Below are 24,220 nucleotides of genomic sequence, written 5' to 3'. Positions count from 1 at the left end.
AAAACTCTTCATCACCTCTTTCTAGATTGGTCAATTTCAAGTGTAATGAATATTCATCACCTTTCTTCAAGAATATTGATCAAATACTGCATCGCTTTCTCTGAATGACTGTTAAGTACATAAGCACAGCTTGTATATTTTTCATTTGTGAAGCAGAGTGAAGAAATAATTCATGAGAACAATTTTGAATATTTTGTGCAATACACTGTTTTCACTTTTATGCTACACAAGCTACACAAAATTCAATGTTTTCCATATTTTTTCTAAAATATTATTTTAAAAACAACACACATATATACATGCATATATATATATATATTACCACAAATCATCATTTTTAATCTCATTAGAATGGCTGTTGTGGTTAAGTTTCCTGGTTGGAAATGTATCATAATGGAAGTCCCAAGACCCTGATAAGTGCTAAACAATATACCAACACAGTACAAAAAGTCTGAAGACCTTATGATTCTGGTAAAGGTATATAGTTTTGACCAAGGTGGATACAACGTAGCTAATGCAAAATCTTCCTTAGAAGATAAACAAAAAGAAATAGAAAAATTGATCTTGCAGATTTATTAGCTTCTGGAGCTAAGCACAAATGTGATTGACAGCAAAAGGCACTAGGGTCTGCAGTGGTAAACCCCAGCCTGCTCACATAAGCTCGTCTGTTCCTGCGATGAGACGAGTACGCCCCTTTCCTGTTGAGCTGCATGGGAATTAAGGTTGCTTAGTACTGGCAGGATTGGGCCATAGAATCTGGATTTTTTTTTTAATTATTTTTTTTAGGAAGAGTTTCCTGGTGGTTGCTTAGAAATTTGTTCTGTCAGACTGTAGTCTGGTTGGAAAGTAATGAAAAATGGGCTGGAGAAATCAAGTATAACTGAGCAGACCACTTAACGGGAGAATCGGATGTTCCATGCACGCAGAGTGCGAGGTGCCAAGAAGCTACTATGTACTCAGGGCTCAATAGCTTTTATTAAGGCAATAATAAAGTAAGCCTTGTTTGTCTCTGCAGCTGGCGAAGTCTCCTCAAGTTGCCGTCTTCCAGTTTCTACTCTAACCTCTCTTCCCCGAACTTCCCTTCACTGAGGGAATGACCGTCAACTAACCTTATTAAGACAAACGGCATTTTAGATTTCAGTAGTGAACTGAATTTATGTTTATAAATTTGTATGCATAAAACACTATTAGGTTAATCTAACTGCATCTGGACTCTGCTTATGACATTCAATAACATAATTATTGCAATTGAAACAGCAGTGACAAATGCCATTTGACAAAATTATATATATATAATATACACTTACTAGAGAAAGTTAAAATTTAATGCATGCCTTGTACTTTTACTATTAATACAGAATTTGCTGATAAGACAGCATCGACTACTGACTAATTCTTAAACTCACATGGACATAATCTACACACCATTATAGGAATCCAGGCTTAAATATGGATATGAAATGTATAATGCAAAGAAATGCAACCTTATCACTGCATATGCATCTCCAAAAATTCATAATTTATTTGCAGATTCTAATAAGTGATGCTACTTGAAAAACATTAAGAAATGAAAACAAGCAGATGCAATTTTGTAACATATTAATTGCAAATATCATAGTTCAGCTGTACTCAGTTTACAGCTGCCAAAATCTGTTGTCTTTGTAATACTGTTATTCTAATGTTGCGGGTCAAAACCAGCAGACAGCTGTTCAATATCTGAGGATTTTACTAAATAATGCAAGACTACACAAACAATGGGATGTGTACTGAACCAGCCTCAGCGAAAAGCATAAAATAGGAAAATAATTATTTTTAATCCTGTTATGGATTAAAGGGACATATTAAATAATGAGTTTCTTAAGAAACATTACAAAATAGTGCTATGAAATATGTAAATCTACTGTTCCTTTTTTTTTCCTTTTTTTTTTTCCCCCCCCCCCTTTTTGTGCTGAGGTGTGATTTCAGCTGTTTTAAAAGTATTTGCAAAACTGGGTCAAATTCAATAACTAACTTCTACTTAAAAATAAATAAATAAAATGCTTGTCAGATTTACAAACCAGCAGAAGTGGAAACGTTCTTTGGGCTAAGAGGGCAGGAGGAGGAGGCTGGAACATACATGCACAATTTATGTTCCAGTTTTAACAGGAGCAATGGGAGCTTTAGAAACAAACTTCAGACAGAACACCAGAGCTTTAAAAAGACTAGCCCACATGGCATCACTCTGTTATATTTTTATTTAATTTGTTGACAGATGGTTTTGCAGGGTTATGTAAATGGTAAAAGCATTTATTATTATTATTATTTTTTATTTTTTTTTTTTAATAGGAAGCTCATTTCTTCTGTAAAGGTAATGGTGGTTTTTCATTCAACTCACTTCACTTTACCAACACACAACGCCCTTCATACATTTGCCACTATCCCCACAAATTGTCTTCTTTTAGCCCACTATGATTTTCTATCAGTGGGTTTTTTCCTACTTAAAGCCCCAGTTTCTACATTCTATGTTATTGTTGCATTTCCAAATAGATACAACCTGGTCTATGAAACCAGCTTGAGTCTGTGCAGAGGTTCAGCCATAGGCTCTGATCCATGTGTGCCTGATGGGGATCAGACTTCTCCTGGTGCATAGGTGAGGGGAGTGCTGGCGCTCCATCCTGCAAAGGAACCTGCTTTACATGCTCCAAAATCTGCTCTGGAAACCAAACCATAGAAGTGGGAACTGCCAGGGATTTGCTTCAAGACTGTTACTGCTTCAGAACAAAATGCTAATGTAGGTAGAGCCCAATGCAACTGATGTAACTGAGAACTCTTTTGTGACATCAGCATAATTACTATTCAGTCCATAACTACATTCATCCTGACCTAGCACACACATAGGTTGTCAGTTTTGCTGTTGTTGTTGCTTTGTTATTATCATTTGTTCTTCAGATTACTCTGTTCTTTGTTTTTTAGGATTTTTGAAGAAATTACTTCTGAGTGAGAAGTGCATTAATTTTTTTTAGAATCTCATTTAGAGAAACATAATAGTTCATCCATGATACAACAATTCATTTTGTCTTGTGTACAAAAGTGGTTTAAACTTTATTTTATTGAGCAATATAAATCCTCTTATCTTTGCAAACTGGAAAATAAATTGCGTGAAATTAGTACTTGGGGAAACATATCCTGTATTCTCTGTGTAGCTTGTTTCCTCTGGTAACAGGAAAATGTGTATGTTGTTTACCTCAAAATAGTCAAAATGATGTGCAAGTGTCATGAATATGAGAACTTTTATTAACTTGACTGAATGAACAATGTTAATTTCAGCACAGAAAGTAAAATCAAATGAAAATAAAAATTAACAAAATTCATTCTCTATTTTTTCTTTATTTTTTCTTCAGGTGATATGTAGGACTGCATAGGTGGCTGTATTATTAGTGAGTGACAAAATATTTTTACTTAAGGAGAGGGATAGAAGACATAAGCCTGAAAAATTACGGGCCCTCCACTTCTGGAAACACTATTTCACCCCTGGCTAGCTTCTCTACACTCCTGCAGTAGCAGCCTTAGAGCAAGCCTTCCTCCCCCCACTGATTCCTCAGGCAATTATTATTGCTTTCAGCAGAATGAATATAGCTTTGGCTAGTTGATTAAATATGCATGAAATTAGTAAGAAAAGCAATTTTTTCTGCATGCCCAGTATTGAGACAGAAAGGTCTGAAGGATCTGTGAAGGTGTTTCCATCTTGAGATGTGCCTCTTTTGGCTCTCCTCTGCCTGATGCAGGTAAGAACATGCTGTTTCTGGATTGCTTTTTCCTATCTGCCCTTTCCTATCTTATACAATAACGAAGAAAAATGATACTATTTTATGCAACTTGGGACTTGCTCCTGTATTATATCTTTAGTAATTTTTTCTTTAAAACTTCCCAATTTACTTTAATAAAGAATATTACATCAGCATTCTCACTGCTGCACCATATATATTATTAGGACAACCTTGATTTCTCCTGCTCTCTTTCTGTGGTACATTGTAATTTCTGAGGCTTTTTTTATTCTAATTAATTATAGGATGTTGGGAGTTATTAGCTTGGGGCTTGTGACTTATAAGTGATATGGGGTTGGTGTTCTGTAGTCCTGTTTAAACTAACTGTGCGTTTTTGCATTCAGACACAGCCAGCTAGACTCCTTGGCTGCACCAGTTTTATTTTTATTAAAATAAAAAAGTTCTATTTTTTATTAAAAAATAAAGGCAGGAGAAAAGCTCAAGCACAGGATCTGGGGCCATCCCCACTGCTTCCCTGCTCACACACTCCCAGCCATGCATTCACTTTGGGCAAGCTGAGGCTACCAGTGCTAATATCCAACCATGGTGCAGGAGGCAGCACCAGTTGGGTAGCAAAGGGGGTGCAATTACATGTCCTTTGCCCTACAGACTCCCCAGAAAGCATCCCACAAAGTTCACAAATGAATGTCTGTACGTGTCATCCCTGTTACGCAGCACAATCCTTTCATTTCTGTTGTAAGAACTCCAGTCTGAAGGGACACAACAATGCCCTCGTGTGATGTCCAACATCTTGGACTGGGGATGGGGGGAAGCAACAAAAGTAATAATGATGTCTTAGACAACAGGAGCCTCACAGGATTACCCCTTTGGGCCATAAGTTACATAGCCTAATATAGTTTAGTGTACGTACTTGGCCTGAGAGAATGGCATGCAGCTATGTGTTTCACTTAGCAGTACAAGCACAGACCCTTCTCCAGATGGTTTCTGACATCTTCCTATAATGCAAAATTATATTTGCCCCTCCTAGTCTTATTCCTGCACTTAAATGCCATACTGAAACATTAAAAACCTAACATAACTGGAAATTTTTAAACACAGGTTATACACATTTGAGATAAAGCAATCAAAGTGGATTGGGTGGATCCTAAAGTAATTGCACTCCTGTGACAGATTCTTTTCACTGTCACTGATTATCTACTTCACAATGGCTATTCTTTAATTTTACATCCTCAATAATGGTTATTTTTTAAGATGGAGAAGTTTTGGATGAGAATGTGGTGCATGATAAGGCCACAGGGCTGAGGTACTGTCCATGAAACTAGAAGTTAAAAATTACATTACCATACACAATTTTCACCACAAATAACCTATAAAAGCTAATTTACATTACTACTAGCTAAAACTAACCAAAACCTTTTGTTTTTGTTTGTTTATACTTAAAATCAGGCTGATATTAATCCCTAATATCTCATGACTTCTTTTGAACTTCTTTTGGAAATTTATACTCTTCCTATGCCAGTAGCATTATTGTTCCATTTCTTGACTTTTTAATAACAAGGTATTAGAGAATTGCCTGTCCTAAGCATATGTCATGTGAAGTGTCTAAAAGTCTGAAAGAAAAAAAAAATCTAATTTTTTTTAAGCTGCATTTGCAACTTGTGTTGGAATGCCAGATTTGCTGGCACGGTTTTACAGCTGAGAAGAGGGGATTTTAAAATAGTATTGGATAACCATAGGAACAAATAAGAAATATAGTGTCTTGTTATGGTAAGATAAGACATGATCTATGAGGCCTCTGCCTCATGCATATCACTATTTCTGGTGATACTGGAATGTGTTCCCAGTCAGTGAGCAAAACTGACATGCTCAGTCTTACGTACCTCTATATTAGTAACTACCGTGACATCCTGCATAATACAGCTAGGAAACAGCACCAGCACCTCAATCCTTCTGGTATCAGGATGATTTTTTAAGCAGGCTTAAGCCATGAACAATTAGTGCTAAAAGAAAGATTGCTGTTAAAGACCCTTACAAGAACAGAAAGAGCAACACTTTTGGCTACTGTTCAAACACAAGGCAGATTCTCAGCATTAAAGGCATACTTAATTTAGAGTGATAAAGCGTTATAGATCAACCAGGGCAGCCAGAGACAACCTGTAAAGCTGAACACTATTATATGTCAGATATTAGGAAAGCATATGGGATGAGTACAGTCTTCAGAATGACAAATCACTGAATAACTGCAAATTCAGCATCTGAATTTTAACACAAGTATGTGGGGGAGCTACTGCATATGGCACTAGGAGTCCTTCTATGGCATAATGTGGAAGGCTTTGGTCAACACACTACAAAAGGTGAATCTGGATGAATGAGTGCAAAGAAGACTGCTAAATACATAGGAATAGGAAGTCTAACTAGACTAGAAAACTGTAGCTTGTTTACTGTAATAAAAATCAAGAGAAGTTATGACTGTTTTCTTGCATTCTCTCTGGGAATAAGCATGAGTCAGAAGAAAAGTAATTTTAGTTATAGGACACTAAATCCAAGCTGTCCATAAATTGTTTTGGTCTTGAAAGCAGAAAACTGAGTAGATGGACAAACCTAAAAGAAAATTGTTATGAGAGGGAGTGGGTATTACATAACAATAAGGCCCTATCCCTAAGAACGAGCACATATATTCAGACTTATAATACATCCTGCATGGCAAGGTAGAGGATTTAGGAAACAAGTCACAATTAAAGTTTAGGAATCTCTCTAAAATGGATATATATATATATTAAAAAAAAAAAAAAAAAAAAAAAAAAAAAAAAAGATAAGAATTTTGGGAAAAAAAAAATAATGTAGCACCAGGAACACATATCTATAAATTCATGTGGTAGTTAGTATATGTTTCATCAGTGTCCTGTTTCACATGGAAGTAACTAGGCAGAAAGAAAAAGAAAATAAGTATATCTTATATGTGAATTATGTTAATTCACAGTAGGTCATGTAATGTGTTTTTGTTTTTTAAAAGATTTAACAACAAAAAGAACTATACAAAAGAGGCTTTAAATAGCCTTTTTCTGACTCACCTTTACTATGCAAACACCCATAATTCAGACGACATTTTTCTACAAATTTAGTATCTCCTGTGTAGTCTGAGGCTGGCTGTTGGAGGACAATTTAAAAGTCAATGCATTTTTCAGAAGTAGACATCATGATCTATGAGCAATACTCACAATTCAATTAATTCTTTCAGACTGATAAAGGTAATAATGGTGATACACTCAATTTAAATTGTCATAAGGTGTTTCACTTGATACCAAATGACCTTCTGATTATTAAGAACGCAAAATGACACAAAATCTGTATTAAAAATTAAACATCATTCAAATTCAAATGGATTAAAACATGCTTATTAAGAAAAGGTCAAAAGCCTAAATTCAAACTAGGAGCCCAAATATTTTATTTAAATATGCACAATACTGTGTAATAAGAAATACTGCTTACCTTCCCTCAAAGACAGTTTATTTTTCTATTTTTTGAAGTTAAAATGCTGGAATTTCACTGATGGGTAAAGATTTTTTCCACAGAGTTGTGAAAGGCTCACTGGAATTTGTGCAGAAATTTCTTCATCCATAGGTAAAATCACCTTACAGAACTGATATGATTTGAGCAAATTAATTGTTTGGATAGCCCAGTGAAAACATGGCTTCTGATTGCTTTCTCTTAGGTGGAATCTGCAGGTGGTCTGGCATCACAGAAGCTGTGTGCTCTTCATGCAGAGGGTCCTCACTGTTTGTGAGAATTGGCTTCTATGAGATTAAGCCTGAGGTGGCTTTTTATAGCCTTCCTCAATCATTCAAGCAGACTAAAAAGGCGGTGAACTCCAACCTCTGTTTCTTCAAATCTCCTCTCTGCTGTGATGCCTACGAAAAATTGAGAAGGAAGTGGTAGCTGACGGCTTCTGTCAATAGTGTTGCCAATGTGGTTTTGTTATTACTTGTGTTCCCCAGCTGTCTCTATCCAATTTCTGTCTCCTGTAAGCTGTATGCAATGGGTCCTGAATGCGTGCAATGTGGAGGAAAATGGAAACTTGGTGATTATGTACAATCTTGTAATAGAAAGAAATAATAATTCCTCCAACAACATTTAAATCCCAATTCTCATCCAAACACTAACCACAATGCCTGCCTCCCCCGTAACACACACAATTGCTAATTCAACCAGGGCAAGGTAAAAGCATTTTTTATTTTTTTTCCTCCCACACCTTCATCATAAAAGCTTTCTAAGGATATAGGCAGATGCACATTTTGTCTGCATAAAGTCATTGCATGAACTTATGGACAGAGAGGATATAAAAACATCTCTCATGGAAAAAGTCCAGCTTGGCCTTTAAAAGCAATAAAGCCCTTAATTGAAATCTGCTGAACAAACATTATCTGCTGGAGTGCTAAGTGCATTTAGGTTTTCCTGTAAATGGGAAATATGACCATAGAGAATTCTGTTTTCAGTGGAATTGTTTCACCAAACCTTTGCTTGCCCAGGCATTTTTTTGGCAGAACAACTGGGAGGAAAGAACGTAAAAGACCAAGGACGCTTGTAGCCTACTCCTGAAGTTCAGCTGCAACATAGAGTGATGCCCTGGACAGTAGCTCCAGGGCAACACTCCAGTAGCCTCTCCAGCCCTGAACATGAGCACTCCTAGTGCAGGACCGCACCTCTCCATCACAGTGGGAATGAGGGAGGCAAGAGGAAGGGGAGCCCTGCAAGATCTGCTCTGACCTGTATCAACAGCATGCTATTGATGGGCATAGTGGTTCTGGGGCATTTCAAAGGGCAACAGCAGAGGTGTGAGCGTTTTCTGAACACAGATACAGACAGACACAGATCCAAACCATAAGGCTAAGAGTGAGCTAATATATTCCAAAGGCTTAAATATCTGTTTATAAACATGATTTTCATATTTAGTCAGATTACCTCTTTCCATTTCACTCCTCCATTTCACATGTACATTTTACAATGTAATAATTAAGAAAGTACCATCTGTATAACAAAAACCCCAGAAACAACTGCAGAGCCTCTGATTATTAGCTCACATTCCCGAGGAGTTCAGTACACATAAATGTTTTCCTGAAGGAAACCCATCCATATTCTTGATAGGATTCTTTCTTTTGTGCTGTCCTAACCCCGCAAAACACCATCTTACCCTATCTTAACATCTCACAGTCTTTAATGTATTTATTCCAACAGGAGACCTGTAAAGTGAGAGTCTCTGTCACCCTGTTTGACTCATGGGAACTGAAACCGGGCGACACATCTGCACAGTCACGCAAGGCAATGCTCAAGTCACCTCCCTCCCCAGCTCTCACATCACCTGCACTGCCTAACGTTAATTCAGTGCTGGTTTCTGATTTGAATTAGTGGGCAAGGGAAGATAATTCATGCCACGGGCCACTGCTAATGCCAAGGTTAGCAGTGCTTGCTTGTGTCTATGCTAAACTATCCTCAGCTTCCCAGTAAGCCATGTATTCCTAAACTATGTATTCCTAGAGGTAGTCTAAGATATGCAACACCTACCATCAGTTTTGTGTGTGAAAAAATATCTCCTTTGTAAACTAGAGCTTAACTATCAGTTCACATAAGCTGAACTAACATTACCCCCAAATCCTACAGAAAACAACAATAACAACTAAGTTTTGGGACCACCACAGGTGGCTGAGAAGAGACCCAAGACAAGTCGGTCCTGGCCCACCTACTTGAGAGGTGGTGGAATCTGAACCACTTGGCTGTCATGGCACTCCAGAATGTGGTCCCTCTTCCTGGCATGTGGCCAGATGGCCCTCAAGAGCTGCCAGGGAGGAACAACACCCCCCAGCCAACCCCACTCCTTCACCTGGGAAACGATGTTACACCAAGTCTTAACATTGACCTAGGAGGCAGGGGTTTCTCCCTAGAGATGATGTATATTATATAACTGAAAAGATTACATGATCGACCTAAAGTCATGCCAGAGGCTTCTGACAGACACCTAGGACTTCTCAGTTCCTTAATTATTAAAATTTAATGTTCACCCCAGAGCAGCCCTGCCAGCTGTTACAAAGCACACATGGTACCTATATGGCTGAAGACTACAAGGAGGAGGTGCTTCCTGACTACTGGGAAATTGTGGCTTTCCAAGCACCAACACTCGTTATCTGCAAGCCATGTGGCTATGCATGGGGGCACCTGGTGTCCTCCCTGCCAGCCAGGTGCTGCCAGTGCTCAGTTGGCATTGAAAAGGAGGTTGCGCTTCATCAAAGTCACCCATGTTGATCTAACGGCAGAGCTCCCCGTACTTCATCTGGCAGGTATACAACTAATTTTCTGTCTGTCTCATGAGATCGCAGGAACATGTGACATATGACAAAACAACTGTATCTCTTTATAATGTAAGTGATGTGCTCAAAAGTGAGTCACAATCATTGCTAGTGACTGATGATGGCTACAATGTCTCAGCTGATATAACTGAATAAATTCCACATAGCTAAACATAACTGATGTATTTCTATATCACAACACTTCAAATAAGGGGCTGTTTAAGGATATTTACTCTGCCTTTTATTTTTTTTAATTTATTGTTTACTGAAAGTGAGGTGTGGACAGCCACAGAAGGTGAAGTGAAGGTGAACTTCATTTGTTCATGAAGCTGATAAGATTGTTCCTGTTTTATCCACACATTGTAGACAATGGTTATCTTAAAAGCCGTACACTATACACATCATGTAACACAAAAAGTGGGTTATATTCCCAGACACCAAGAAAATACAACCTCCAACACCAACCAGTATGTTACAGAACTTCTATCTGAGTTCAGCAAACTAAAGCTGATGAAACCCCATAGAAGTTACACTAGTTTCATACTGAACACTGTAATGAACACCCTTTTCTATTTTAAATATTTCTAAAGATTAAAAAGAAAGGGCATTTTGATGGACAGCATAGTTTAATTTCATTCTTTAATAAGAAGTAAGCAAAAATTGGGGCACTTCACACTGAAGATATTTTAAATATAAGCTTTATATATTAAGAGGGTAGATTTTCCCTCTAAAATACAGAAAGATCATTTGCACTTGAAAACAAGTCATAAAGATATGTGTGTCCAGACTTAATTCCAAATCTACTTACTGATATTTCTTTCTTTTCTGCTGTGACCCTTTACATTATCTTCAGGGTTGGTTTGGGTTTGTTTGGTTTGGTTTGGCTTTGGTTTAATAGATAATCCTTAAACCAAAATCAAAAGCCCATGGAGGAAAAATGTGTTATTGGAACATAAGCTTATCTAGTATTTCTTCTCTTTCTGTGATGTCCTCTGGTTTTCAGTTAGAAAAAAAAAAAAAATGCTATAAAAAACTACTTAACTACTTCTAATTGCAAATTCAGTCATCTTCATTCATCAGAATTAAGCATAGGCTTCAAAGTTAATTTGGGAGCACACTGCCGGGTTAACACCACAGAAACAAAAGTAATAATAAAAGCAAGGATTGTAGAACTACAATTCCTACCTTCCTACCAAACAAACAATAAATTTATTTATTTCCATGTTTCAGGCAGCACTGATACAGCCTGATACGTTTTGTACTGCATTTTATATACATGTACATTTAAGTTTTTATATTAAGGTTTTGTTATTAGATAGACCGCAGTCTGACCATATATTATAGATATTTCAAGCAATGTTTTTTGTAGTCTGTGTCAGTGTGGGACTAAGCACAACAAAATACGCATTAAAATCTTGACTACTACTGTAACAAACTCATTTACACTGCAAGTAGTTCCTGCCAATCTCTGAGATATACTGGCCACAAATTCCCCTACTTTATGAAACAGAGACTCCCTTTGAGTTATGAATTCAGGACTAATACAAAGCCAACAGCCTATCCTGCACATGTCAAGATACTGTCATTCAGGTGACTGCTGGCCTCTTGACTCCTTGACTTCTAGAAACTTTGAACCAGTTCATTTAGTAATGCACAAAAGAACTCAGATAAAAGGCAAGACTTTGTGTACTAGGTCTTGGCCAAGTATTGTAATTTTCAATTTAGGGCTCTTGAATGCTATGAGTACATGTAGTTAAATACCTCCTAGCAGTATAAATAAACAAATAAAAGTAAGGGTCATGAAAAATGACATTATGGCTGTATTTTTCAATATTAAAACCCATGATTTCATTAATAAAAGATGTGTATGTGCATGTATATTTCTATTTCTATATATGCACGGATAGTGCATGCATCAGTATTAACCAAAAGACATCAAAATAAATACAGATTAAAGCTAAAAGATTCATTTTGATAGGAGGCAATTAAGATGGCTGGCAAGCCTTATTTACACATTTCCTGTGTTTCTATATATTTAAAGAAACATCAAAGGCTTTTAACAAGAAAATTATATTCTCACAGCCATGAAGTATACTGTTTTGATTACATTACAGTGGCTGTACAATACAACTTCTTTGCTTGCTGACAATGAGTTTTGCTATGTTAATTAAATAAGTAATGTGTCTGTGATCTTTATTCATTAAAATTAATGCAATAATATCTATGCTGTAGGCTCATATTGCACTCAATCTGGCAAGCCGAATGAAATGGCTTCACTGGAGTTACCCTAAGCTTATTCTTGATGTAACACAGAGCTCTGACAGGAGTTTCTGTGAGAAATTGGTTTACCCTTGCATCTCTTGATATTATTCCCTGTCAGCAGCTTGAATGTCTTTGGAGGAGATGAACATGCCCCATATTAGCTGACGCTACAAAGTGCAAGTCACCACTTGTTATAAGGCACAGGGCAAGAGACATGGGGCCCGCGTGTGATGGAGGACGTGCAGCATCACCGCCAAGATCTGTAGTCCAGCCAGGGGCGAAAGCTGTTGGCTGGAAAAAGCCCAAAGGGTGGCACTGAGTACAGCTTGTCCTTTCTAGTAGCAGGGCTTAAACCAAATGGTAGAGATTTTCTGCGTGAAAGTGGAAATTTGCCAGCCTCTGGGATTATCTCCCAGAGAAGTAGGAACTGCCATGCTCTGGCTTTCCCTTCTGAAAAGCTGATCTTCACAAACACTGTACCATGAGTGTACAACAGGTGACAATCCTTCACCGCAGTCAAACACACTGCATAAAGTTCAAGAAACTTGCTGTTATGGTTTTAAGATTGCCTAGTCCAATTCACCTTATACTGCCACCAAAAGTAGTCTTTTCAGCAACTCCCTGGGCACTGGATGAGAATTTCCTGAATAGGACCAAACAGCAGAAAGACATATGATTATTAATATTATTGTCCTGTTAACTAGGTTACCATGTTACTGCTGAGACATGGGAAAAAGGAAAAACACAAACTACTTCTGATTTATCGATATATCCATATTTTATATAAAATCACTTCAGGAATGGTGGAAAAAGAAGATGAACCTTAAATTAAAAAGACTAATTACTATTTAGGAAACAGGCAGATGACCCAGACATCTCTAGTAGTATGACTCAGAACACTATTTTTATATTTGTATTATTTAGCATCTAAAGACCATAACTGAGAGTCCTTTTCTACTAAGAACTCACATTAAGTACTCAGAAATTATCTTACCTTCCATGATCAATTTTCTATTAAAAAAAAAAAAAAAAAATCATTACATTTTTACTTGTAAATTGACATCTTTTTATTCAATATAACCCTCCCAAAATCCAAATACCTAATACAAAAAATATGAATAGAAACTCTTTAACCAACATGGATTTTTTTGGAGGAGAGTAAAATACTTTCCATGATTTTCAAGGACTGGCAGAAAAATTAACTTCTCCTGGTGTGTAGGGAAGAAAATGACATTAACTTTTCCTCTAACTTTTTCCTCCATATATATTAAAATAGAAATCTTTTAAGAGATTAAACAGACAAGAAGGCAGGTATTTTTATCTTCCAGAATTTAGAGACAGAAAACCAAGGCATGGGCAGATTTAGTAGTTTCTTACAGAGAAGAAATATTTGCAAATGAAATGGGACTGAGGTCCCCGGGCTTTAGAGGTCCAAAGTCTTCAAGTGAATTTTGTTAAAGAGCAACAGCCCTGAAAAACTCATATTGTAAAGCAGTAATTGAAATTAAATGTCATTCACCTATAATTGTATTTATATTTGCTTTATGTTGAAGTATTTACAATTCATTGCTAAGGACTCATTTCTTTCTTCCTACACTCAGTAAGGGAAAAAGTTTATAGTCACACCACAGACCGTAAAGTTAGCTTCCTGCTCTAAGTCAACTCTGGAGGTAAATATCCCTTCAAGAACTGTAGAGGGGCACTCAAGTTTTGTGAGCTTTTGTGAAAACTCACCTTTGCTACCTAACCTAATTATTTCTACTATTTTCATACCAAACATGCAAAACTAATTTTAAGATGCCCAAGAAATAAAGGCCATACATGACATTAACTATTATGGAAGTCTTAAGCATTAAGTACTATTACAAACAGACGCAATCCAGACAAAACACTAATTAAGGAAGGTCCCTTGAAAGCAAACAGCCAGCAGTAGATATATAATGTCTGTCCATTGAGCCATGTGATTGCTCTTTAATAGAAAGTTTATAAAGCACTAAAGAGGCAATAGGAAAGAGGATATATTAATCTAACCATAGATTAAAAGATATTTATATTGTGATTAATCTGCACTATTTTTAGGACAAACTAGCCTAGGCTATATAATAATACTGCATATATATTTAGTGATTATTTTTAAAGGATTTTATTTGTTTTTCCTCATCTAAGTAATTGAAAGCATCAGAGAAAACCTAACAATCTTTCAAGAATACAGACTTTCATTTCTACAAAGAAACAAAATATGAAGGATGTATATTTTAAATGATGGGAATTGATGATACTGACAATAAATGTCAACAACATTTATGGATTTCTGTTAAAGTTTACATGATTTTCTTTTTCTAATCAATGTTAACCCACTGAAGATAAGAAATAGCATGAGTTTTCTCACAGAAAATAACAAAAATGAGGATGATAAAGCTGTGCAAAACTCTTGGAGATTGATCCAACCCTACTTAATGCAGTAGATATTTTTCCATTTCCTTCAATGGGTTTTGGATTAAGACCTTAGTACTGAGGACTCAAAAGAAACAAATTAGATTGTCCAGTAAGCATTAGTAAAACCTTCATTAAGCAGTACTCTAATTGCCAGATCTGTAAATGGAATAGGTAGTAAAGAATACTGGTTACAGGATCATACTTACAGTTCATCTAGTTAGTGGACACCAATAACAAATCCTTTGGAAGAATCATCTTTTATAAATCTCAGATGCATGCATCCATTGATTGCACTGTAACTGGAATTCAGCAGGTGATCTTTTGGTACACAAGCTGATAGCCATCTTATTCAACTATCTATTAGGCTGATAACCTTTTTATCTGTCTATTACAATGTAAAATTTATTTATTTTTTTCTTATTCCTGGACTTACTCAACATATTTTATCCTACTAGACCTCTTTCTTTGCTGTATCCTTACCAATAAGAACCAAAGGATTTGAATGAGCTAAAGTAAGGAGTAGTTTTCCTTTACTCATTTTAGATTTGTCACAATTTAATTTTATTGGTCATCAGGGAAACAATATGTAAGAGAATCCAAAATATTTTTCAATAGCCTTCAGTATTCCCTACTTCATCCTCTGTTCTCCCATATAATTTCTTGTTCTTTTTTTTCTAAATAATAAAAATCTTTCATCTCTTCTTCAGATAGGAATCTTTTCATGTAGAGATCTTTCCTTTTTCCTGTCATTTTCTTTCTTCTTTCCTTAATAGCTTGCTGGATCAGGAGTGACCAAAAGCAGACACATTATTCATACTCAATATGAGAGTTATCAGTGGTAAAGCAAGTGTTACACAAGAAATGCTAAACAATGTTTTGCATTCCTTTTACAATATACATTTCAGCTTTCTTCTGCTGTGCACTGAGCGAATACTTTGATTGAGCTTTTCCGTAATAATAGGCAAGAGATTTGTGATAGTAGCTGCTGCTCTGTTGGAAACATATAGGAAACATTCAGATTTTATCTTCCAAAGTGTTACCACATATTTTTCTAAAATTACAGATGATACCATATAACCCTGACTGGTGATCTTTGATAGTCCTTTTAAAGTATATTTCAGTTTGGGTATTCCAAAATAAATCTGTGTTATCTTCAAGTAAGCTGCATTTACAGATCATTAAAAAATATATTAATATTAAAAAAAAAAACAAACAAAAAACAAACAAACAAACAAAAAAACACCTTTGAAAACATCTACCATCTCATACTATGTTTGAATCACATTATGTTTTCTATGTTTAGCATTAGAAATAACTGGAATATTTTCTCTTGATAGCTGCATATGTATGTGAGTAAAAGCATATATATGTAGAGGCAGACATATGCAATGTACACAAACACATGCACAAATACTAAATATGATATATATGCAGAGAAAAAGGAGAGACTGCCAGTGAACCTGATTTAACATTGGTGCTAGCACACTGACTTCAGCTATGGAACCCCACAAATAACATCTAATAGAAAGTTGACAGCCAAACCTTCTCTGTTTTGTTAGAGGAGATGAGATGTTGAGTAAAATAAACTCTACGTGTAGAAAATATGCAGATCTTATTGACAGATTGATACACAGACATCTCTTTACACACACAACTTGCAGAAAAGGAAACGTCATGTATTTCCAGTTATGTCATTCTAAGATGAGCAAAGGTGAAACTTCCTGGGGGATGGGGATGGGGAAATTTAAACTTGGGAGAAGAAAGCCATAAAGCATGGAAGACAAGTTGAGGATACAGGAATGCCAAGGTGCTATACAGTGACAGCTGTGCTCTGCTCCCATCCTGAAATTCTGTGCACCGAACTGTAATCTGACAGACACGGGGCTAAAACTGTTGCCAGGGATCAGTGCCACACAAAAGCATCCAGGCTAAACACATCCCTCTTCTGACACAGTGGCTCCATCCCAAGGTTTTCATCATACTGAGAGATCTTCTTGGTGTAGAAATTAACCTTGTGACATATGATCCACTAAGCTCACAGTCAAATCCAGCAGAAGTACACTGCCAAATAGATGTAGGCATGGACAAAAGTAGATGTGAGCTCCTTACACCATTCAGGCACAGTAATTCAGAGTTTGAGGCAATTGGTCTGGGAATCCCAACAGGTCTCTAGCATTTAAACTCCTAGCATCACCTGGAGTAGTCTTTCCATGTGTGTTATACAGATGTATGTTAGTATGACTTCATTTTCCTTGAAACAGTATAAACTTTTGGCTGGGACTGAGTTTGCTGAAATTGTTACTGACTGTTCAAGCACACATTATCAGGAGGAACTTAATAGGTGAAACAGAGATATTGAGGTTCTACACAGCAGTTGCACTATCATTGTAAGAGGAATCCTTACAAAAGCATTGTGATTTTTTTTTTTTTTTGAGGGAAATTCCATTTATGCTTTGTCAGAGGAAAATGTGTTTCATGTAAAATGCCTGCCTTTTCTAAAATTACCAGTGGGAGACATTCTTTCTCTCATGTTCCTACCCACTTATTTTATGGAGAAGTACCTCAGTATACCTCAAGTGAGAGATCAGGTCTTGCTGTGCAACTAAAAACAGGCTTGTAGATGTAAAGATGACAGGCCTTGCTCTGAAGACAGTAAGCATGTTAAAAAAATAAATAAATAAATAGAGCAGTAGAGTTAGGAACTGGAATAACTTGGAATGTCTCAGTCTTGCCAGTGAAGAACACAGAAAAGTAATATATAAATATACCCCATCTCATGAAAAAACAGGAGCTACATCACCAATGACTATATACTTAAACACTTTCTCAACCCTTGTTTTAACCCATTTTGCTAGTCTTCACCTTCTTCCTCTTTCATAACGTACCATTCCTCGAGGCTAAATGAAGGTCCTAGAGCACAATGGACCAAGGAACAGAAAAACTTCCTGATGCCTCTGGCCATCCAGTTAGCAAGTATTACTACCCCTTGTTTGCTTGCTAGCTGTATAGACTGTATAGGTCTTGTTGCATTAATTAGGTTTCTGTCTTTCTTTTTAGAAGCTATGCTGACCACTTCCTAAATTACACACAAAACTAAAAATATAATCTATCACATTGGCAGAAATGTGAATGGTTTCATTTTCTCCTTTTCTCCCTTTACATCCCTAATCATAATCTATGTGGGGAATTACTTAAGTTGATGCTATGACTATGGTAGGACTATTACATGCCTATGTGCTGTTCTTATAAACATGAAATTTATAAGCACAGGAGACAGTAAAACTGATGTCCTTGATTCATTTGTTCAGACCTAGTTATTGAAGCATAAATAGCATGCTATATAACACCATTAAAAGGCCCAGAACTACCTATAATGCACAGGTACTGTGAGACCTGGAAAAACAAGACTAACCACCATTAAAACAGCCAGATCTTCTTGGTCTTATACAGCTCTTACAAATAACACAGGATTTTCCCCTTTTGCAATAGGACAGAACTCCATATGCAAATCCCTCAGGGGAACATGCAAAGTTTGAATATTGTAATTAATAAAACACAACCTTTCATCTTCATTCTTTTCCCCTCCTCAAAAGAGCTTTCTTACAAATATTAATTAATTTTAAGCTATCACAAGTAAAATTATGTGCTGTATTTTAGCTTTTTTTTTTTTAAGAATATGAAAACAAAATAACAGTATATGAAAAATAATAGGTTAAATGATCCTTCCTGAGTCACTGTGGTGATCATATCATATTTAATTACAATTTAAAATGAAACAAGCATACACTTTAACTGATAGAACATAATAGCTGCTTTGGTGCTGCTGTAGATGTGCATGGTAAGGACTTAAAGAAACATGCGGATTACTGACCTGACAGGACATAGCTATAATCCAAAACAGCCATTATGGTCTCTATTGTAAATTCTTCTTATTTCATGGAGCCTTGACACAACGGATGGCAACAAGATAGAGGTTTATAATAGAAATGCTGATACAACCTTATCTATAGCTGTGCAAATGGTGACGCTATAATTAAACTTTACAATTTGAGCACCACTAGATAAGTTGCTAGTTTTTAATCATATTAATCAGAGCTGGGATGTCTCAATTGTCATATTATCATGCTGCATGCACTAAAAACAATAAGATTCCCAGCCACTAAAGATCATAGCTGTTATGAAACACAAAAGTATATCCTAACACTTCTCTGTAAGTGCAAAAAATACCGAATGAGAACCTCAGTCAATTACCCATTTTTTGGTTTTGGTTTCGAATGCATGGATTTGACATAATGGCCACAGAAAGTACTCTGAATACATTACAAGAATATCACTGAATAGGAAAAAAAAAAAAAAATGCTTCATTAAGTTCTGCTGTGTGCTTCAATTTTTCCTGTCAGCAGTAAAACAAGTCTACTGTCTTCAGTGACAGCAGCAGTCAGAAGCCCGCTCTTTCAGAGGGAGGCACTGAGATTATTCTCCATGTGCTGCTGCTGCGGTAAAAGAAGCTGACTTCCCAGAGCTACCAAAGAGTAGGTGACCAAACCCTCATTGCTTCAGTGGTCTGAGATTTGGAGTCTGGGAAAGTTTTATGTAAATATTTCTCTTCATCTGTCCAAGTGATTTACAGTTTTATTTCAGCAAGGAATGTTTCCTCTTAAAGAAGCTATATTGGCTGCAAAAGGAATGGATATTGCATTGGAGCTGAAACCTATTTTTACTGAGTGGTTGTCACTAACTACAGCAATGAAATTAAACTATAAATAAAGCTTAGTGCTTATCATTCTGTACTACTCTAAATTTGCAAATCCTTGCAGCCAGCATGCCAGTTTACATGTATCCAGTGATATATTCCCACACTGTTTATGCCTACACTTTTGCAGAATGGGTTTTATAACACTTTCTCTGGACAGTATTGCTCTCCTTAAGATAGGTAGCACAGGTATGCAGCATGTGTGCCACAAGAAGTGTGTGTCAGGAATTAAAGGGAAAGAATGTGCCTGTAATCATGTGTGACAGAGCAGAGCATGCCATGGACATTTCTGAAAATTACAAGAGCTGTAGCAATGCACAGGAGTTGCCATAGAGTTATTCTGACCCCTGAAGGATGGAAACAGAGTTAACTGCATAGCCGTTTTTTTTCCGATTTACTCACTATACTCCATGAATGTCAAACTCTAAACTACATTAGCTGGATTTATTAGTGTTTGCCCAGACTTATCCTCAAGAAATATGAAAATATTCATGAACTAACGCTAAAGCAACTTTAAAATACTGATGTTTTCAGGGAAGCAGAAGAAAAAGAAATATTTTTCAGGGCAGTGTTAAAAACACTGAGATAGTACATTAAATGCGATAAAGAGTAGGTATGAAGAGATCATGTTTATCAAGAGATGTAAAAGCCACTCTGCCCTAGCCTCTTTGAAAGTGTAAAGGTGTTTAGTGAAATTCTGCTAGAATGAATCCAGAGTGAAATGGGGTAGGACATAGGCCAGCGATGATAAGATCACTCATTTCAGCTGCGTTAAGATTTCAGCAGGCTTACACTTTTCAGAAAATATATCCATGGGGCCTCAGCAGTGCTTTTGAGAGCTTATCTGTCTTCAAGGAGTCTTATTTTTTTTCTTTCCTCAGAACAGATGAAAATAGTGATTTATGACTCTAAAGTGGGTGTTAGAATAAAGGCTACCCGGATCCTGCTCTCTTTGCGGACAATTCAGGAAGAAAGTCCACCTGAGTTGAACCTATGAGACTCCTTGCACACCTTTGCCTTCACCTACTTGCTTCTGAGATGCTCGCAACGTCTTAACGGGCTACCGTTCCCGTTCCCCCAGCTTTAATGCTAGGTCCTCCCTTTAGATCCTTTTGTGAACGTAACAGGTCGATTAGGCCGCTGTATCTGGCAACACTTGGGGTTTTTTGCTGTTGTTGTTGAGCGGGATGGGAAGAAAAAACCCGTCCCCGTCTCGGCCTCGCGGACAGGACGAGGGGCCAGCGGTGTTCCCCTCGGATGCAGGCGAGGGAGTGAGGGGGATCAGCCTAAATTTCGGCCGCCTTCCTGCCCCGTTCTGCCGCCGCGTAGCACCGCAGGCCCGGGGTGCCGGTGACCTTGCCGGGGATCAGGCAGCCAGCTCTGCCCTTGCGGGAGCTTTTCGGGAGCCCCCTCGTAGGGAGAGGGCGGCTGTCCCCAAGCTCTCCGTCCCGGGCAAGCCCGGCAGCATCACGCCGGTGCTGGAGGCGGCCCGCAAAAGGCAAGCCCCTGACGGCACCGAGCGGGGATCTCCCCTCCTCTGCCCGGGTCTCCGCCGCCAGCGTGCCAAAGTTGAGCCAGGTGATCGATGCGCCGTGTGAGCACCTCGTTACACGATCGGCGACTGATGCCACTGATGTAATCAAGTTACATAATCACCGTCTTTTTTTTTTTTTTTTTTTTTTTTTTCAAATACATCCATCTTCCTACAGAAAGATCTGCATATCTTCTGCCATCCATTATGCATGAAGCCACCAGCAGCACAGAAGGGTATATATTTTCGCATACACTACAGAACTTTAGCATTGCAGTGCCTTGCACTGTACAACGTCATCACTATCGATTCCCTCAACCTTCCCCCATTCCCTCTATCAGAATTGATTTTGCAGAAAAAGATTAGCAAGGTGCATTGCTTAGATCCCTCTAAATCTCTAAAGGCTGAAGTGCTTCCCCTGTGTTTTTAAAAAGACGGTCTTTTCTCTCCTTTTCCTTTCTCGCTTCACACCACAACTAACAGAGGAATTAATTCACACACAGCCCTCAGCCAGATGAATATATGTATGAAATACCGAAGATAGGATCTCTGTTTGCAAATCTTCAACTCCCATGCACGTGGTCTGAGGTTCCAGCAGGTAAGTTGATGGGTGTAAAAAAAATATCTTATGGGAGCAGGTGGATGAGAGATTTCTAGGCTAGCAACATATATAATATTTTTCTTCTGTCAGAAAGGGATTTTTTTTTTCCTTACCGTCTCTCAGTATAATTTCCTCGCAGGATTTGCAGGAGCAGTTGTAATCCCAAATCACCAGGGGCATTTAACCCCCTTAGCACCAGGACACCATTCCACGATTAATAAGGACTGCCACCTTGAAGTTTAACAACTTGAAAAATGGGATTTGTCTACCTCCATTGCAGCTCTGAAATGCAGCAGAATGCTGCACGGAGTTGAAAACATTTGTTTTAGACGGCGGATGGGATCCGGTCTAATATTTAACAGATTCCATCACGGAGAGCTTCTTTACTATCGCATGCCCTTCTCAGCCAAAATTATTAAGAGGAGAGGGGGGGAGGGGTCAAAGAAAAAGAGAAAGAGGATAAATTAAAGCCTCCTTTCCCGGCACACTCTCACGGTACTCTCCCAGATACAGAGGGAGCAGAGAAGGGGATATTTTTTTTTTTTCTGATTTCTGATTTATCACAAGAAGCAGCCGCCGGAATACCTTCTGCAGTTATTTCACTCAAGTGCCAGCAGCGGCCGGATCCCCTCGCACCGGGGCAATGCAGCAAGCACCTAAGTGCCCACCTCAATCACCCGCCACCAAGTTTAGCCACTCCGGGACTCCCGCCCGGATAAAATGACCTTACCCGCGGGAGTCTTCCGAAATATCCCTCCGGTGCGATCCGTCCAGCGAGGCGAGCACCGCTCACTACCACCACCACCACCGCCGCCACACTGCGCACTCGGCCGGAGGAGCCCCGCGTTCACTCCCGGGGCTGCTGCTGCGCTGGCCGCGAGTGCCGGGGACGTGGCGCCCATCCATCCGCCGCGGCCGCAGGTAATTCCATACGGACTTCGGCGGCGCCCCCCCGGCCCCCCTGAGTCGCCCCTTCCTTCCTAGTTCAGAAAGTGCCCGCGCCGCCGGCGGGAGGTACCATCCAGGTGCGGCGGCGGGGGGGAGAGGGGGCAGGGGGGTGACCGGCCTGGGGGCCCCCCGCGGGCAGCTCCGCGTCCAGCGCCGCCACCGCCGCCGCCGAGGGCCGGATCCGGGCTGCCGGGCACAAGTATCCGGAGAACGGCGGTCCGGAGGGGTTTCCTGGTGCCGTGCCGAGCAGGGGGAGGAGGGTGCTTCCCGGGTCCTAGCACACTCGCCGCCGCGGCAAAAGGGGGGCGGGGGTGATATTGGAGGAAAAAAAAAAAATCTCCAAAGGGAAAGGAAGAAGAAAAAATCGGTTGTCCACTTGCCCCGAATGATGCGAATCCCCAGTGGAAATGACAAGTGATCAGCAAAGAACAGGAGGTCTTGATTGAAAACCACAATCCACCCAAAATATCCTGAGGAGCAAAGGAAGAGAGGGAGAGAGGCGAGAGAAACTGCAATGCATAAATGATTCCAGTGTTTCTACAAGACCGGCTCATTTGATTGAATGCATTCTCCGCTCTGCTGCGAGTCATAAAGAAGATACTGTTACTGCCACCCCATGGATGCTTCGGTACTCGCCGCCAGCGGCTTTGCAAGCATGACTTTGGGAGGCTGATTTTTTTTTTTTTTTTTTAATTTATTGAGGGGGGGAGGAGAGGTGGGGGAGGGCCCTTCGCGGGGATCCACCAGAAACTCCCCGGCAGCGGGGATCTCTCCGCCCGGCGCCTCCCGCCGCACCCCCGCAGCGCCGGGGCGCGCTGCGCTTTCCCAGGGACGGGGAGAGCGCCCGGGCAGCGGGGCACGGCTTCGCCTCTGCCCCCTGCCCCTCCCGCTCCCGCTCCCGAAGCCGAGTGTTGTTTCAGAAGAGATGATACATTATCTATTCTTGGATTTTTATAAGGCAAACTGTGGGCCTCGCTGTTGCCATGGGATCTTCTTTGTGCGAACTCTCTGAACTGTGTGGGAACAGTTTTATTTCCTTCCCTTCAGATTCTTCGTTTTTTTTTTTTTTTTTTCGTTTTTTTTTCTTCCCTTCTTCTCTGCTGTAACTCTTCTGAAGATATGCATCAAAATGTAACTGCGTTGTTGCCAATTAAGATTAACAGCAGCTGCAAGGTGCATCTAATTAGGAATGTTAATTACTTCATGAAATAAAGTCATTTGCAGATGTTTATAATACTAAACAAATGTTCTATAAAGTGTAACATACCAGTAGTCCCCCAATAAATTTGGCCAAATTCATGCACAAATATGCAGGGAATTATGTATCCCCTCTTCCATAGCACTAACCTTGCAAATGCACACTCACAGGAAGAGATGCAGAATGTTGCCCTACGTACAGAGAGATGGTTGGGTCTGAGGCATTTCATCCTCTAACAACCTAGCGTGCAGGCTGGAAGGGTGGAGGGGAGGTAGATATCTGAGCAATATGAGCTAAACATGTACTTTTATATGTACACATACATATATATAAAATATGCATAAGTGGTATTCTTCAAAGCTGTGACAAAGTACTAGGTATCATTTGGC

General features: G+C 38.9%; 1 protein-coding gene across 4 annotated transcripts in view; it reads right to left on the bottom strand.

The window, feature by feature from the left end:
• IL1RAPL1 (interleukin 1 receptor accessory protein like 1) overlaps positions 1-23,846 on the bottom strand; it is a 757,591-nt gene extending 733,745 nt beyond the window's left edge. For 2 of the 4 annotated variants that reach the window (XM_072027437.1, XM_005022354.6), the window contains exon 1: positions 22,416-23,845. The gene's annotated coding sequence lies outside the window, so the exon portion shown is untranslated. Of the gene's footprint in view, positions 1-6,835; positions 6,912-7,253; positions 7,673-22,415 lie in introns of all 4 variants that reach the window. The other 2 variants (XM_027449029.3, XM_072027434.1) reach the window with 2 other exon arrangements.
• Between the last annotated feature and the right edge of the window lie 374 nt (positions 23,847-24,220).

Source organism: Anas platyrhynchos, chromosome 1, assembly GCF_047663525.1.
Source record: "Anas platyrhynchos isolate ZD024472 breed Pekin duck chromosome 1, IASCAAS_PekinDuck_T2T, whole genome shotgun sequence".
NCBI classification, from domain to species: domain Eukaryota; kingdom Metazoa; phylum Chordata; class Aves; order Anseriformes; family Anatidae; genus Anas; species Anas platyrhynchos.
The sequence above is the reverse complement of the archived record's forward strand: the minus strand, read 5'-3'. Positions and strand labels throughout refer to the sequence as shown.